General features: G+C 40.6%; 1 pseudogene; it reads right to left on the bottom strand.

Annotated features, from left to right (window-relative positions):
* Window positions 1-136: 136 nt before the first annotated feature.
* On the bottom strand, window positions 137-701 carry LOC124524887 (60S ribosomal protein L9-like; annotated as a pseudogene).
* Between the last annotated feature and the right edge of the window lie 17,025 nt (window positions 702-17,726).

The following is a 17,726-nucleotide window of genomic DNA, read 5'->3' as shown; positions in this document are numbered from 1 at the left end:
GTATTTTATTTATTTTTATTTTTAATTCCCCATCCCCAAATCAATACACAGCTTTTATTACATCTTTAAAATAGCACAGATAACTCTGAAAAGTCGCCTAGCATCTTGCTTTTTCTGAAACTGGGCAACTTTGATCTTATTCATCAGCCTGCTGAAGTGTTCTTCTTTCAGAAACTTACATACCATCCAAAATTTTTCTGATATCCTTGTTTTTAACCATTATGGCTTGCTAAGTCAAAGCAGCTAAGTTTGATACAAGTTCACTGTCATTTTATTCAAGAACTAACTCATCTTTCTGGGCTTGAGATACTGAACACGCAATGCCTGGCCTCATATGAACCCTGAGGATGTATTTTTCACCCAAGAAATTTCAGATTTCATCAAGAGAACATTCTCCTGAATAATGACATTGCTGGGGAAGTGAGCATACACAGACCTCATCTTCTACAGGAAGTCCTTGTAATGCCCTTGATCATGTGTTGTACGTGACTACAGAGAGTGAGAACAATAGCCAGTTCCTTTCTGTTTCCTCACTGTTTGTCCACTTAATGCCTCTTCTTTTTCTTTTCAAGGAGGCTGAGTTTTACTTTGACATGACTGAAGGTTCCTCTGGGGCCCTTCACAATTACAGTGTGTCCCTTCAGAGTGATGTTGGCATGTTCTGGAATGTTGACATTTTGATTGCTGAGAATGGCCTTCATTCTTGCAGTAGATGCAGCAAAGAGTATTTTTAAAGTTTTCATTGAAGTATAATTGACATAATATTAAATTAGTTTTAGGTATACAACACAGTGATTCAACAATTACACATTCTGCAAAATGCTTGCCATGGTAAGTGTATTACAGTATTATTGACTATATGACTATATTCCCTGTGCTGCACTTTTCTTGAAGAAAGATGATATGACATACCATTAATACTGCATAGTGACGGCTTAATGCTCATGGTGTGTTCTAACAGGGGTTTTATGGAGACAATGTCTCACTCCATGCAATAACTCTACAGGTGGCTGCTGTAGTCACTCAGGCGGCCAGTGGTCCAGGTCCATGTCTGAACACGGACAGAAAGAACTGGCTGGAGGAGCCTTGGGAACAAGAGGGAAGAAAGAGGGATGTGGGAAGGAGTAAAACTCCATTCTATGGGACATCTGTGAGATCACTGGAGAGAATACTATTGTGTAGGAGACGTTGGACTCTGTGTATGTATCACAGGTTAATTAGGAGAACAGATTAATCTGATTTGGTATCAAAATAGCTGTGGGAAAAACAACCTTAATAGCAGGTTGCAGATGAAAGAAAATGAAATGGCAAAGAAATGAGGAGCATTTAAAAGAAGACAATCAGGCTGGAAGGAGTGGAGAGAGGAGGCCAGAACAGAGCATTTAAAAACTAAAGAGGTTGGCATGGGATAGTATATGCAATTCTGATGAGCAGGAGGGGAAGAGAGTCTAGTCTCACGTTTCCTCAACCTCAGTGTTTGCCATGTTCAAGTCCCCAGACTTGCTAGGAGACAGGAAAAGGGGGTTGGTAAGCAACTTTCCTGGGGGAGTCAAGTGGCCAGGCTGTGCTCTTTCTCTGCTCAGTCTCAGCTCTGCTATTCCCTGTGGTTCTGCCCTCTTCTCATTCCTTGCAATGAGATACCTGTTCCTTCCATTACTCTCAGGAATTTCATCAACACCCCTTAATGGTTGGGTTTCTCCACCCAAGTCTCTAGCACGCATGCATCTCCTGCATTCTCTAGATGCTCCCTGTCCCTCCTGCACAATCTCAACTGACACATCTGAATAGACTCTCTCCTCTCCCCATGCTTCCCTGACATGCTTCTCTTTCAATCTTCTCCATCCACCCAATCACCTGAGATAGAAAAGTGAGACTCTTTTTTATTCTTTCTCCAGTCAGTCATTGCCTTCTGTTGACTCTACTTTCTATATATATCTCAGATAAACTTGGTATTTATCTTCACCTTCCTGCCACTGTCTTGGTTGCCACTTACCTGTACAACTTCAGTACCCCAATGGTTATTCTGTTACATTCTCTCTATCTACCAATCTATTGCCCACACCACAGCCTGAGTGCTCCTTTCAGAGCAAACCTAATAATGTTACTCTCCTTCCTAAAAACTCTCAGTGCTCTTTTGTTGTTCTGGGTATCTACTATTGCATAGAAACGGCACTCCAAAACTTAATGACTTAAAACAACAACGATTTTATTATATCTTATAAATTGTCAGTCAAGAATTCAGGCGGGACTCAGCTGAGGGATTGATTCTTCTATTCTACAGGGCATCATCAAATGTCAGTTAGTGGTATTCAGCTGGTAGTGTGTTGGTCTAAAGTCCAAGATGGCTTTACTCACATATAAGTCACTTTGGTTGGAAGGGCCAGAAGGCTTCACTTAGCTGGGGCTATCAGGTGGAGCACCTATATGTAGCCCTTCCATTACAGTGGTCTTAGGATAACTGATGTTCTTATATGGTGGCTTAAGGCTCCAAGGGTGAGAGTTCCAGTGAACAAGGTAGAAGCTGCATATTATTTCATGGCTTAGCCTTAGCCTCAGAAATCATATGGCATCATTTTCATGGTACTATATTGGCAGTTTCAAGCCTGCCAACTTTCAAGGATAGAGGACGAAGACCCTACTTTTTAATGGGAGGAGTACAGCATGTCTTCAGAGGACATCTTCTGTAGCATGGCATATGTGACCCTTCATGGGCTTGAAACTGATGGCCTCCTCTCTGTGCATCATTTCCTAACTCACAGCATTTTATGCTCCAAGGCTCCAGCCATCCTTAGCAACTTATAACTCTTTGAGTAGTCTGGGCTTTCTCGCATTGTTAGATTCTTTCCTGTTTAGAATGGCCTTCTTACACCTTCCTCATCTGACAAACTGTTATTTACCTCCAAGTGTTAAGTGCTGCTTCCTGCAGGAGGCCTTCTATGAACCTGTTAGTCTAGGTTAGGTGGCCCTCCACATGGCCAAATAATACTCATCACACAGTGTTGTAACTGGTTGTTTAACAGCCTACATCTCTCACTAAACTGAGTCATTAGAGCTCAAGACTATGTCCTGTTCATCTTTTTATCTTCAGGATCTAAGGACAAAAGTCCTATGACATATTAATTGCTCAACAAATGTTTATTGAATCCATTACTCTCTTCGGGCCTCAGTTTCCCCATTTGTAAATTGGGACAATTGATTAACATCAGGGATTGCAAATAGGTTTATCCAATGTGCTGTTGTCTCACTCAGTTGCTTCCTTAGCATAGAGATGAAAAGGATTCTGAAGCTACAACTGGGATCACTAGGAAAGATGGAAATCCATTAGTGATGTCTGCAATGGGCACAGTATAGGAAAGTGGCAACTTGAATGCACTGCCTTTGACATACCTAGATTAGATCACCTCCAGGGCTTCTCCAACTTTAAAGGACTATCCACAGTGCTGTGTATATCTTATTTAATTAGAATCCCAGAATGTAAGAGCTACAAGTTTCCTATGGGATCACTCAGTCAAATATTCTCATTGCATAGATGAGAAAACCAAGTCTCAGAGGAAAAGTTCTTCACTTGAAGTCAGAACCTGAGTCTAGAGTCAGATCTAATATAATGAATTAATTTGCACTCATGTAATAATGCAGGAATAGAATGCAGTATATAAGATAGTAGACACTAACTTCAAATCAGTGTTAATTTCCTCCCTTGTCTTCTCTGAGATTTCAAGCAACATGGCAATAGAACAACCTGAGTTTGAATCCTGGCCATACTTACTCGCTGTGTGTCTTTGAGGAAATTACTTGACTTTTCTGAACTTCAGGTTCCCCTTCTGTCATGTGGTTAACAGTAATATCTATCAAATAAATCAAATAATATAGAGAGAACAATTTTCAGTTGTTTCTAGAATATAGTGAGGACTCAAATATTAACTGCTAATTGTAGTAGTATTAGTATTATGACCATCTCTCCTATCGTCACAAAGCTTTTACCTGGCTCACTCCTTGGAGCTAGCACAGAGACCCGGGTCATGAGGAGTGCAAGATACGGGGTGTAGGTTATCTGAATTCTCAGGGGTGACTTGAGACTTTGTAAGAAAAAATTTGAAGAGTCCCATTTTCCCCAAACCAGAAGGCTTTCAAAGTGAACTCAGTGACAAATTGCGGCTTGTACCAGAGAAATATATCTAGACTGCTATTGGAGCAGCGACATTTTCAATCAGGATTTCTGTAAGAGAGAAAAGGAAAGCTCATCTTACAGGCCAGATGCTTTATCAGATCTAAACAGTTTTGTCTTTTGGGGAAGAAATGCGAAAAGCCAATAGTAAGACTTCAGACTATGTATCTCTACCTGTATATAATTTTTTTAACCTATTAAGACCAGAGTCATCTGGGGTTTGGGAGTTTTTCCCTAAATATTGAATAGTAATGAATTAAGGTCAGCTGATTATGAAATGTAAGAGTAAATAATTTGGGGCAAAATCAATAGAAGGTGATTATTGCAGAGGCCAGCACTATGGTGAGGACTAAGGGAGTGGCAGGATGGTTAGGTGTTGATCTGATTTCTGGAGGACTAATGCATGAAGATCTCCAGGCAACAATTACAAATGTTCTTCTAATCATCTCCATATTAAATTTATTATCAAGGAGAGAGGCATTTCTCTCTCTTCAATTTGATAGGAATGTGATTAACATAGATATGAAAAAAGTTAAAGGAAACAGAATTTGATTTGAACTTCAGAGTCTCTTTCAGAGTGAAAATTAAGATGTATTTGTAAGGTTTCCATCAGTAAGTTTCGAGGGACTCTAAATTGTGATTGAACCCATTCCATCTTGTATTTTTCCTCCCTCCCCTTCCCCTTTTCCTGGGGGCCTAAGTCTGCTGAGAAGGGAGCAAAAGGAGGAAAGAGATAAACCAGCAGAGTGCAAGGGGACAGGGAGGAAGACTATTTTGCCAATATTGCAGTGTTAAGGATTTCAGGCCCATGTTGATACAAAATGAACCCCTTGGTTGGCAGTGAAACTTTTATCAGCATGAGAGTGGGACTCTTTGAATTTGAGACAAGAGAATTGGACACAATCGGGGAAGGGGATCTCTAGAAAAATTACAAAGCTGGTGGTCAGCAGTTGGCTTTAGCGCTGATGTGTAAAAGGTCACAATTCTGCTGGCAGTCATCCAGGTGGGGGACAACTCTGAATCTTCTACTTCCTCCAGGCCCATTCCTTCACCTTTTAACTAAAACGTTTAAGATTCAAAGACTAAGAGGGGCGCCTGTGTGGCTCAATCAGTTGAGAGAGATCTCGCTCTCCCTCTTTCTCTCCTCTCTCTCTCTCTCTCCCTCTGGCTGTCAGAGCCAAAGCACAGCCTGCTTAGGATCCTCTGTCCACACCCCCCCACCCTATCTCTGCACCTCTCTTGCTCCCATTCTCTCTCTCTCTCTCTCTTAAAAATAAATAAGACAAACAAACAAAAAGATGCAAATACTGGGAACTTGGAAAGCCCTCTATGGGCCTCTGCACCTGGAACTATTTTTTCTTTCCTAAGATTGTTACCTTGAATTTAATAGTTTTGTGGAATAGTGAAGACAAAAAGGGGGAGAAAAATTGGGGACTCCTCTGGCATTGAGAGTGAAGGCACCTGTAGCTTTTCTGTCTTACATCTTGAAAACAGGCTCTGCTTTGTAGCTCTCACCCCAGTGTTTTAGATTTATTTTTTTTTATATCAGAGATGCTTTCTTTGAGTACGCTTGCAAATGTATCTCCTTCTTTAAGGAAGGGCCTTCTTTGAACATGCTCTACCTTTAGTAAGCAATGTAAGAAACAGATCCTCAGTTTATCCAGAAACATTAGAAAACAGTGTAATTGAAGGGATATGTTTAATTGGGAAATTGACCCAAAGCCCAATTTAGCATCATCATCTAGACCCACAGGGCCAGGCTAACAACAAATCCTGGCCGCTTCAGGATTTGGGGACTGAGCTTGCTTGATTAAGATGTTTCCCAGGAAATGGAATTAAGCCTAATGATTTCCTATGGAAGGGACTGCTAATTGGGGAGGCAATGCTGCTTAATTGGGACACCTGCAGGTAATTAAAGGCTCCTTCCCAATGGCCTTCTCTGTAGTTGTGACTCTGGGAAGTTAAGACAATGTGGAGAATACAGGTGTTCTCAGTCCTGTGCTGTGTCTTTCCCTTGACCCTCTGTCCAAGGTCATGCAACTAGGTCACTTTTCTACTCCTTGGCAAATAGTGCTTCAAGTATGGTCTTCCAGGGACCTCAGGAGCTTGGGTAAATTTTGGTATCTGGAGCTAAACTGCTGCCAGGGAATTTCCTGAGCTCCTTGGAAATGGGAGAAGGCTCTGAGGTAACAAACACAGTAGTGCCCAGAAGATTCTCAGACCCCAGAGACCTCTGTATCACATAACTCTGGTTGAATGGGACTTAAGGTTGAAGATGTCACCTTTTCCATGTGATCAGGGGGCCCTGGTAGAAAATATTCTGGATTGGGAGTTGGGTAAATTGATGTCTACTTACTAGCCTACTGCCAACTGGTATTGTGACTCTTACCTCTTTAGATCTCAGTTTGCTCAACTGTAAACTGGGAATGACTCTACCTAATTCTGGACAAAGTAAAGATCCTTTCATTCTACATGTTGGGGAGGAAACTGGAGAAGGATGAAATTTTAATCTATGTTCCAAGGAACTCATTCTAGTGGAATGGAACAAAACTTGTCATTTGGTGTTACAGGTCCTACTGGACAACAGAAGAGGGCATCAGTTATCAGAGAAGATCAGAGAAGTCTTCAGAAGGAGGTAACATTTAAGTGAGCATTTTGAGAGAAGTTTTATGAATGGATAAGGCAGAGGAAGAAAGCATTCCAGGCAGGGAGAACAGCACATGCAAAAGCACAGGTGTGCAAACCTTGTGGCACATCCTGGGAGTGTCGCTGGTTGTGTATTTCTGTTGAGTGGGAAGGATGCGTGTTGTTGGGGAAGAGAAGAGTGGGATGGGATGGGATGGGGGAAGTGAGACAGTGGATGTCACGGAAGATGGATCATGAAAGGCCATGCACATTATTTTAGGGAGCATGTTTGGACTTTATTCCTTCCTTCCTTCCTTCCTTCCTTCCTTCCAAGTTTATTTATTTTGAGAGAGGAGAGAGAGAGAGAGAGAGAGAGAGAGAAAACACAAGCAGGAGAGGGCAGAGAGAAGGAGAGAGAGAATCCCAAGCAGGCTCCATGCTGTCCGCACAGAGCCTGATGTAGGGCTTGTGACCTGAGCCGAAATCAAGAGTCAGATGCTTAACTGACTGAGCCACCCAGGTGCCCCAGACTTTCTTTAATAGGCAGTGGCTGGTCGTTGAAGAGTATTCATTGTGGGAGAGACTGACACACAATTGAATTCAAGAAAAGCCACTTTAATGGAAGTGTAGTCTCAATATGACAGCTGGATAGGAGGGGCAAGGCTTGAGGCAGGAATTGCTACAATAGTCCAGAAGAGAGGTGGCCAGTCGCTACAACCAGGCGAAGGCAGAGGGAAGTGAGAAAATGGAACAATTTGAGTTTGTATTATGGACTGCTTTGTTTGCTGGTGTTTACATTTTAAAATAATTTTTTAATGTTTATTCATTTTTGAGAGACACAGAGAGACAGAGTGTGAGTCGGAGAGGGGCAGAGAGAGGGAGACACAGAATTTGAAGCAGGTTCCAGGCTCTGAGCTGTTAGCACAGAGCCCGACGCAGGGCTCGAACCCACAAACTGTGAGATCATGACCTGAGCTAAAGTCAGATGCTAAACCGACTGAACCATCCAGGCTCCCATTGGTGTTTAAATTTTTAAGCTTCTGTTAGCTCTGGAATCACAAGCCTCTTGTAGCATTTGCTTCCCTTTCAGCCAAAGGCCCCTTGTTCATACTTCTTTACCTGCTCTAACCCCTTGCTGTGCATAGAGAGGCTCCTCAGAATGAACTTTTCACAGGAAACTTTGGCAAGGCTTGGGACACCCCATCCAATGTACTCAGACGAGGGGAGTATGATAGGGCAAGAAATGGGGCCTCTGGCTTCCCCCAAGAGGCTTAGGAAAGAGAACTTGGACAATACACAGGAACTCAGCTCAGCACTTGAGTTGCAGTGAGTTTGGAAAAAAACACACCTGACAGAAAGGCAGTTGAGATGGGGGAGCACAAAGGTGAGCCAGAACTGGTAGTAACTGCAGTGTTCACTCTGACTGCCATCCCACGTTCTCTCATTTCATACCTGGCAGTTTGGGTAATGGGCATTCATGCCTCAATGGATAAGGTAGGGACCCATTTCCAATTTTTCTGCAAGACTCTTCCCTTGGGTTGGGTCACCTTAAAGGCTCAGTACAGGCTGTTGGTGCCACTGCAGACTCTTGAGATCAAAGCCATTACTGTCTCTGCCTCGTCAAAAAGCATCTTTAGTGTTAAAGTTTTTTTGAAGTGTTCACCTATGATTCTCTGAAAAGTGCTTCTGTGAATAGTCTGTGCAGAGTTTGAGTTAATGGGGATGAGGTAAGCTAGATGGGGGATTTTCTTGCTTTTCTGTCTGAAAAAACAGAGCGATCCATCCCTCCTTCTCTTCACTCTTACAGCCCTGACTCCTGGATCACCTAGCAGGGAATCCCTTTGAAGTAGATCAAAATACTTGCATGTCCATGAGGAAACTATTGAATGGCACATTTTCACAATTATTCCAATGTGAAGTTTACTTCCTTTCAAGTCATTTTTGTCTTTCTGAAGTCCTAAGTCCATTAGAACAGGAGCCTGACAGGGCCTTTTCCTGTTTGGGGAAGCATAGGTTGACCTGCCTTTTTTTCCAGCCTCTGAGGGCAGGAGCCTATGTTTTCTCCTTTGGCCTCCATGTCCCCAGGGAGACTGAAGCACCTAGCAGCTCTTTAGGACAAGCTTTACCATTGACCATGTGAGACTGATCTCACTTGTGTTGTGGGAGAGTTAGTCTTATGACCATGGTGTATCCTTGCTGGATGCATGAATAAAATTATTTTATTCTAGGGAAGTGTTTCCCCAAGCAAGAAGTAGGGACTGTGCTGTAAATTTTATGCCCTTTTTCGTCAAGCCATAGAAAGAGGCATCCTGCATTAGTAGGTAACTTTCCACTCTGCATAAGATGAAATCAAGCCACCTTCCTGTGGCCCACCTGGTCTGACATATCCAGCCTCTGTGGACTGTGGCCTCATCTTGTTCTGCTGTCCTCTTTGGTGCTTTGGTGGCTCTCTGTCAGCTGTACTAGTCACTTGACTGCTTGTCCCACCCCAGAGACCCAGCACAGACTGTTCCTCTGATTGGGTTGCTCTTTTCCCCCATGTCCCACTAATTCCCACCCATCCTTCACTTGGCCCTAGGGAGGCCTTGTCTGACCTCTAATCTAAATTAGGTTCCCTTTCTCCACTTTGTCATCTGCTTCACTCTCTCATTTCACAGCCCTTATTACTACAATTTTCTGGCCATGCCTACATGTGAGATCCCTGGCTTCATCTGTTTCTCTGTCAAGGTCCTAAACTCCTGAGGGCAGGCACCTTATCTGTTTTTTTACTTCACTAAATTCTAGTGCCCATATTTAGTGCTTCACTAAATTCTATGTGTCCTGGCACAGAGTAGGTGCTTGACAAAGATCTTTTGAGGAAATGGATGACTGATGTTGCCTTTTAGTCCAGTGTGGCAATCCAGGTGGGCAGAGCTGGGAAGCATTAGCCACAGTGCGGACAGTCTAACTATGATGGTCACAATACTTCTAGAACTTTCCTGCATCTACTCTTTAGGGGCCATTTGAGTGGGGCAAAGAGGTTCATGCCAGGGCTTTGATCCTTCTGACTCAGTAGTAGTTCTGATTTTGCTTTTCCCATCTTCTTTGGGTCCTGAAAATGCCCTTGGTATGTTCTTTTGTTCCTGCAGGATCAGGTGGTCAGATGGGCTGGGAGCCAGGGTGGGGAGGGAGGAGGGTAGAAATTGTTTGGTCAGAATGGAGGCCTGCAGAGAAGTTTTCTTAGCAGGACATCTATTGATGAAATACCTAGAGCTAGTTGTGAGAGGTTATTAATCTCAATTAAACCTGATTAGGAGATGATTGGATTTGGGCTGAGACTGTCCAAGTCAAACTGGTCCACTTGATAGTCTGCTCAGTGGCAGGCTTGTATAATACCAGCTGGCATCCACACGAGGACAGAAGGAGAGCCTCTGGCATCTCTGGGAAGGAGGATCCAGGTACCATGAATATACAGATCCTCATTCCCAGGGGGGTTCGCAGATTGTAGGAGCTTCACTGCTGCTGGCTTCTTGGGAAGATATGACATTCACTATGGGGAGATTATTAATTGTCACAATTATGGGATTATTACCATGAAAAAGCCACTTTTATCATCTTCCTCATGAGGATGTATTGGGAAAGAACTTGGTAATTGGTGTTGAGCCAGGGGAGCAAGCTGACACCAGTAGCTCCCTGGCTCCTGCTGAGGAGGCAGGTGCATTCTGGAACAGACAGAAGTATTGGCCTGACCTGAGGGGCCGTTCAGAGCTCCCACTGTTGAAAATTACAGCTCATCCCATTGTTATCATAGGGAGCAATGAATTGGGTCATTACGATATAGCACAGATAGGATGGGCCAACCATGAATCTATTAGTGCAAACTGAGACTAAGAACCTGCAGATGGGGATCCATTAGCTAATGAATAGAAAAATGGTAACTATCAAACCTCTGCTTTTGTATATAATATATGCTTTAAAGTATGGGTGAAAAAAATCAAATAGGTAAAAGTTGAACAATAAACTTATGTGTTATAAAGGTGTCCCTGCTTAGAGCACTGAAAACATAACAAAATCTTTAAAAACTCTTACCACCTAAACATAATCTTAAATAATATGGTAATGTTTCATGGGTGTTATTTTTAAAAATAAAATTTATTTTTATCAAAGTAATATATGCTCAGTCCTTACAAAGCTTATAATAAAAAGTAGCAGTCAATTGTCCGCCTCCCCCATCCCTTTTCCTTTCTGTCCCCCAGAGTTAACTACATTTAACACCCTTAAGATTTCTTTGGAAATTTATCTCCATATTTATAAATAATATGCTAATATTGCCTTTTCTTGATTTACCCATTTTGGACATTATTAAATTCTTATTAGAGCGTGAGTAGGTTTAGAATGCTTACATACATACGTCCTCCCACCCACTCTCCATTCCCTACCTCATTGTCAATTCCCCATTCTTCCAGTGTAATTATATAATATAATTAGTACATTAGTTTAATTAGAAGTCTATGGCTACATAATTATTATCATTATGTAAATGTAGTTCATTGATAAGCCAGGTATAGCGTTACGGTTGTTTTCTTTCTTTGGGAATCTCTATTTTACTTTTCTTAGAGTTAATGCCTTTTCCCCCTTATTTTGTCCTTGTGGAGTATTATTTTCATTTTATTTTTTCAGAACTTCTTTTTTTAATGTTTATTGATTTATTTTGAGAGGTAGAGAGAGAGTGGAGGGGGAAGAGCACGGTGGGATGCAGAAAGAGAGGGAAAGAGAATCCCAAGCAGGCTCTGGGCTGGCAGCACAGAGCCCAATGTGGGTCTTGCTCTCATGAACCATGAGATCATGACCTGAGCTAAAATCAAGACGTGAATTCAGCGAAGTCTCAGAATACAAAAATAATGTACAGAAATCAATTGCATCTTTATACACCAATAATGAAGCAACAGGCAGACAAATAAAGAAACTGATCCCATTCACAACTGCACCAAGAATGATAAAATATCTAGGAATAAACTTAACCAAAGATGTAAAAGATCTTTATGCTGAAAGCTATAGAAAACTTATGAAGGAAATTGAAGAAGATACAAATAAATGGGAAAACATTCTGTGCTCATGAATTGGAAGAATAAGTATTGTTAAAATGTCAATACTACCCAAAGCAATCTACACTTTCAGTGCAATCCCAATCAAAATTGCACTAGCATTCTTCTCAAAGCTAGAACAAGCAATCCTAAAATTTGTATGGAACCACAAAAGACCCCTAATAGTCAAAGTAATATTGAAGAAGAAAACCAAAGCGGGAGGCATCACAATCCCAGACTTTAGCCTCTACTACAAAGCTGTCATCATCAAGACAGCATGGTATTGGCACAAAAACGGACACATAGACCAATGTAATAAAATAGAGACTCCAAAACTAGACCCACAAACGTATGGCCAACTAATCTTTGACAAAGCAGGAAAGAATATCCAATGGAAAAAAGACAGTCTCTTTAACAAATGGTGCTGGGAAAACTGGACAGCAACATGCAGAGGAATGAAACTAGACCACTTTCTTACACCACTCACAAAAATAAACTCAAAATGGATGAAGGACTTGAATGTGAGACAGGAAACCATCAAAACCCTAGAGGAGAAAGCAGGAAAAAACCTCTCTGACCTCAGCCGCAGCAATTTCTTACTTGACACATCCCCAAAGGCAAGGGAATTAAAAGCAAAAATGAACTACTGGGACCTCATCAAGATAAAAATCTTCTGCACTGCAAAGGAAACAATCAACAAAACTAAAAGGCAACCGATGGAATGGGAAAAGATATTTGCAAATGACATATCAGACAAAGGGCTAGTATCCAAAATCTATAAAGAACTCACCAAACTCCACACTGAAAAACAAATAATCCAGAGAAGAAATGGGTAGAAGACATGAATAGACACTTTTCTAAAGAAGACATCCAGATGGCCAACAGGGACATGAAAAGATGCTCAATGTCACTCCTCATCAGGGAACTACAAATCAAAACCACCCTGAGATACCACTTCATGCTGGTCAGAGTGGCTAAAATGAAAAATGAGGAGACTATAGATGCTGGAGAGGATGTGGAGAAATGGAACCCTCTTGCACTATTGGTGGGAATGCAAACTGGTGCAGTTGCTCTGGAAAACATTGTGAAGGTTGCTCAAAAAATTAAAAATAGATCTATCCTATGAACTAGCAATAGCACTGCTAGGAATTTACCCAAGAGATACAGGAGTGCTGATGCATAGGGACACTTGTACCCCAATGTTTATAGCAGCACTTTCAACAATAGCCAAATTATGGAAAGAGCCTAAATGTCCATCAAATGACAAATGGGTAAAGAAGATGTGGTGTATATATATACAATGCAATACTACTTGGCAATGACAAAGAATGAAGTCTGGCCATTTGTAGCAACATGGATGGAACTGGAGAGTATTATGCTAAGTGAAACAAGTCAGGCAGAGAAAGACAGATACCATATGTTTTCACTCATATGTGGATCCTGAGAAACTTAACAGAAGACCAGGAGGGAGGGGAAGGGGGAAAAAATTTACAGAGAGGGAAGGAGGCAAACCATAAGAGACTCTTAAATACTAAGAACAAACTGAGGAGTGATGGGGGGTGGGGAAGAGGGGAAAGTGGGTGATGGGTATTGAGGAGGGCACCTGTGGGGATGAGCACTGGGTGTTTTATGGAAAACAATTTGACAATAAATTATGTATATATATATATATATATACACACACACATATATATACACACATATATATATGTATATACATACATATATACATATATACATATATATACACACACACACACACACATATATATATATATAAAGAGTTGGATGCTCTTTACACATATATATGTACATACATATATATGTGTGTGTGTATATATATATATATACACACACACACACATATATATATATGTATATATATATATATATATATATATATATATATATATATATAAAGAGTTGGATGCTCAATGGACTGAGCCACCCAGATGCCCCCAAAGTTTTCTTTTTTACATAACCTTAATTTCTTTTTCATTAGCAGTCTTCACAGTTCTATAAAAATTTCTTTCTAAATACACACATAACTATTTCATCAATTTTGTGTTGTTTTCCTCCTAGAGTGCTCCTTCCTCTAAGCTTCCATTTTTCTTCTGATTTAGACTGATTGTTCTCTAGACCTGTGGTACAACATTACCAAGGAATACTACAGGTTTTCTGCTTCAGATTCCTTGCTTAAGTTTTGAGTTCAAGTCTGAAAATGAATCTGATTATTCTCATATGGATGATATTTTCACTGCTTATAAAATCTCAGGTTAAAAACTCTCTTGAAAGCATTACTCCATTATCTTCTGCATCCCATATTCAATGTATTGTTTCCTTGGTCTCTGTTTTTAGGAAAGAAGAAACTAGGTGAAAACTCAAATTTTGGGTAAACTCTTTGCCTTTCACATCTTCCATTGTTTTTTAAATTTGGGTTATCTTATTTGGAGGGGGAGGCTTTGCTACTATTTTATTTTTATTTATTTTTATTTAATATTTTAAACAAATATTTATTTTTTCATACACATTTCTTTTTTTCCTTTTTGTTGAATTTAAATTTTAGTTAGTTAACATACAGTGCAATATTGGTTTCAGGAGTATAACTCAGTAAGTCATCACTTACATACAACACCCAGTGCTCATCACAAGTGCCCTTTTTAGTACCCATCACCCATCATGAGCTATCTTACTTTTTTTAAATGTTTATTTATTTATTTTGAGACTGAGAGAGAGCAAGTTGGGGAGGGGCAGAGAGAGGGGGAGAGAATCCCAATCAGACTCCACACTGTCATTTTAGAGCCTGAGGTGGGGCTCTATTTCATGGACTGTAAGATTATGACCTGAGTTGAAATCAAGAGTCACATGTTAACTGACTGAGCAACCCAGGAACCCCTTGACGTATCTTATTTTTAACTGTAAAGTTCTTTCTTGAACTGAGTTACCTTAAAAAAGATAGACTCCTATTTTTTTCTTAGATGCGGTACCTTTTTATTAAAAATTTGACATTAATTTCTCTTTATTAGCTCAGCTTTCCTGGTTCTTTCCTTTTTTTGCTTGTTTTATTTTGTCTTCATATCAGGAATTCCTAAGATGTTAAATGATCCTTGGTTGACTGTTAATATTTAACAGTAGGATTCTAAAAAGCTGTTTAGCATGTGTATGTGTGAGTGTGATTGCTCAAATAGAACATATCACTGCGTTCTGTAGTGATACCAGGCAAATGTAAGTATCTGGCCAACTTTTCTCTGTATAGGAGTTCTCTAGTGTCCAGCCTGGGAGGAGAGTGCCTTGTTTCCAGCTTTCTGGGAATGGGGTGGAGGAATGGGGACTGTAGCCTTTAAGTTAACCCACCTTTATCTCTAATATGTGTGATGTTCCTGACTCTAGAGCCTATCTATATTAACTTCTCCAGAAAATAAACCTTTGATTTCCTTGGGGATAGGGTAGGTGGAGTTTGTCAACTGGATCTTTGGTGTTGTTCAGGGGATCTCGGAGCACAGTACTTTTGTATTCTGACTTTCAATAAAACGTCATGTTTTCAGCTTTGTGCCTTCATGCTCTCCTCTTTCTGCTTTTTGTGGTATTTAGAACCTTGAGTGCTGAAGCCTTTCTGGGATTCTGTGTTGGAATGAAAGAGAAAGGGAGTAGTTTATGTATCATAGATATCTCCATTTTGTGGGCACATTGGTGGTAGCTTTATGACCCTGTTGAGCAAGTTTCCCAATCCTCCATTTTATATCTTCCCAAAATTTGTGGAAAATTTTCATTTCATTGATTATTCCTTTGTTATACTTCTATCCTTTGGAAATTTATATTTTAAAAAGAACACAATTGGAGCACCTGGGTGGCTCAGTCAGTTAAGTGTCCAACTCTTGATTTCAGCTCAGGTCATAATCTCACAATTTGTGAGATCAAGCCCTACACTGGGCTCCGCACTGACAGTGCAGTGGGATTCTCTCTCTCTCTCTCTCTCTCTCTCTCTCTCTCTCTTCCCCTCCCCTGCTTGTGTGCTCTCTCTCTTGAAATAAATAAAAAGAAATAAAACACTATTATTTTAGTGGGTTTTGAAAGGGAGAAAACAAATGTAAATGTTTGTGGTCATTCGATCACACTTAAATGAAAGTCTTATATGTTTGTGTTTTTCTTATTTTTCAAAATTAAACACATAGTTGTTGGCTTATATCCAGTGTGTACTGTTGGATATAAAGAAGTACTGTTTTTGGCTCACTAATAATTCTCATCTTTTTCTAAATTATGCAAAATGTATTTGGAGTTTTTTCTCTAGCAATAGGCTTTTGGTTTCCCCCCTATGATCTAATATTCAAGTATTTGTGAAAATAAGGACCCACATACAAATGTAGGAAAGTTTACAAAACACAACTGTTGTTTGGGGACCAAGGCCATCCAGTAATAGCTTGAAGTGTTTGTCCATCAGTTAGGACAGTCCAAATTGGGAGTACAAGAACAGTTTAGGAGTGACAATGTATAAGGTACAAAAGTCACAGACATGGACCTTGAGGACTGTTGACAGATTCAGGGGTTCAGAAATGAGGTTGACATTGTGCTTCTTTCTCACCACCTGCCTTCACTTCCAGTGTGTCTATGTGATTCCATCAACCCCTTAGCTGAGACTGTTTTCATCCTTCAGCACCCAGCCTGGATAGTTCCCATACTGTGAGACCTTCATTCTCCATCCCTGGCAGGGCTCATTGCTCCTTAAATACTTTGCCCTTGCTTTCTTTTTCAAACCTTCTTTTGGTGGTTTCCAAATACTCTTCTGTGAACTGGTGTTAAGTTGTGAAAAAATTTAACTAGTCTAGAAAAATTGGAAAAGTAAAGAAATTAACTGTGTGTGTGTGTGTTGTGAGTATACGCATGGTGTGAAGTTCCAACTCTTTTTTCTTGGTGTAGAATATCCTTTATTCTTATTAAATACCAATGAAATGTTTTTTCTTTTACGAAATGATTATGATATTAGATGGTGGTCAAACAAATGTTTACTTGGCAAAAAAAAAAAAAAATGGAAATACCAGAGGCTGTTATGATACACAGGAGAAGTTGTCCCAATAAGCCATCAATGGACTTCGCTATATCCTCTCTGCTTAGCTATTGCCTTTCTTAGAGCACATGATTCTGCTGTGGTGAGTTTCTATTCCTGGACTGCTTGTGTAGGATCCTTAGAAAACAGTATATCCAGGGGTGCCTGGGTGGCTCAGTCGGTTAAGCGTCCGACTTCGGCTTAGGTCATGATCTTGGAGTCCGTGAGTTCAAGCCCGCGTCGGTCTCTGTGCTGACAGCTCAGAACCTGGAGCCTGTTTCAGATTCTGTGTCTCCCTCTCTGACTCTCCCCCTGTTCATTCTCTGTTTCTCTCTGTCTCAAAAATAAATAAAAGTTAAAAAAAATTAAAAAAAAAAAAGAAAACAGCATATCCCTGGTAATTAATGAATGAACTGGTCACATTCCATGGCCACTGGGTCAAGGGCTTGCTTTAAGGGGACGGATATTCCTAGTCTGGGTCTCAGGTCTTCATATTAATGCCATTGTTGCATGTTCTGTGCTAAGTCACTTCCCTGCCCTCTGACCCCACCTGAAGCTTTCATAGGGCAGCAAGGTCAAAGCTTGACAGTATCACAGGAATAAAATTCTTCCAGCACTTAATAGCTCCTCCTTCCTCCTCAGTTTAGCACCCATCCTCTCCTTGCCTCTTCCACTGAGTTCCTTAAGGGGTCCTGTTTGATTCATCACCACACCCTTGCTCTCTTCTGGCAACTAGTCCAGTGCCTGGAACATAGTAGGCACTCAGTGTTTTGTAGAAATAATTGTAAATAATCATGCCTAAAAATTTCAAAATGATTATAACTTTCATGTG

Source organism: Lynx rufus, unplaced genomic scaffold, assembly GCF_022079265.1.
Source record: "Lynx rufus isolate CCGP_SWC_20201006 ecotype Redwood Valley unplaced genomic scaffold, mLynRuf1.p SCAF_1, whole genome shotgun sequence".
In the NCBI taxonomy this organism is placed as follows: Eukaryota; Metazoa; Chordata; class Mammalia; order Carnivora; family Felidae; genus Lynx; species Lynx rufus.
Note: the sequence above shows the minus strand (reverse complement) of the source record. Positions and strands in the feature narration are given on the sequence as shown.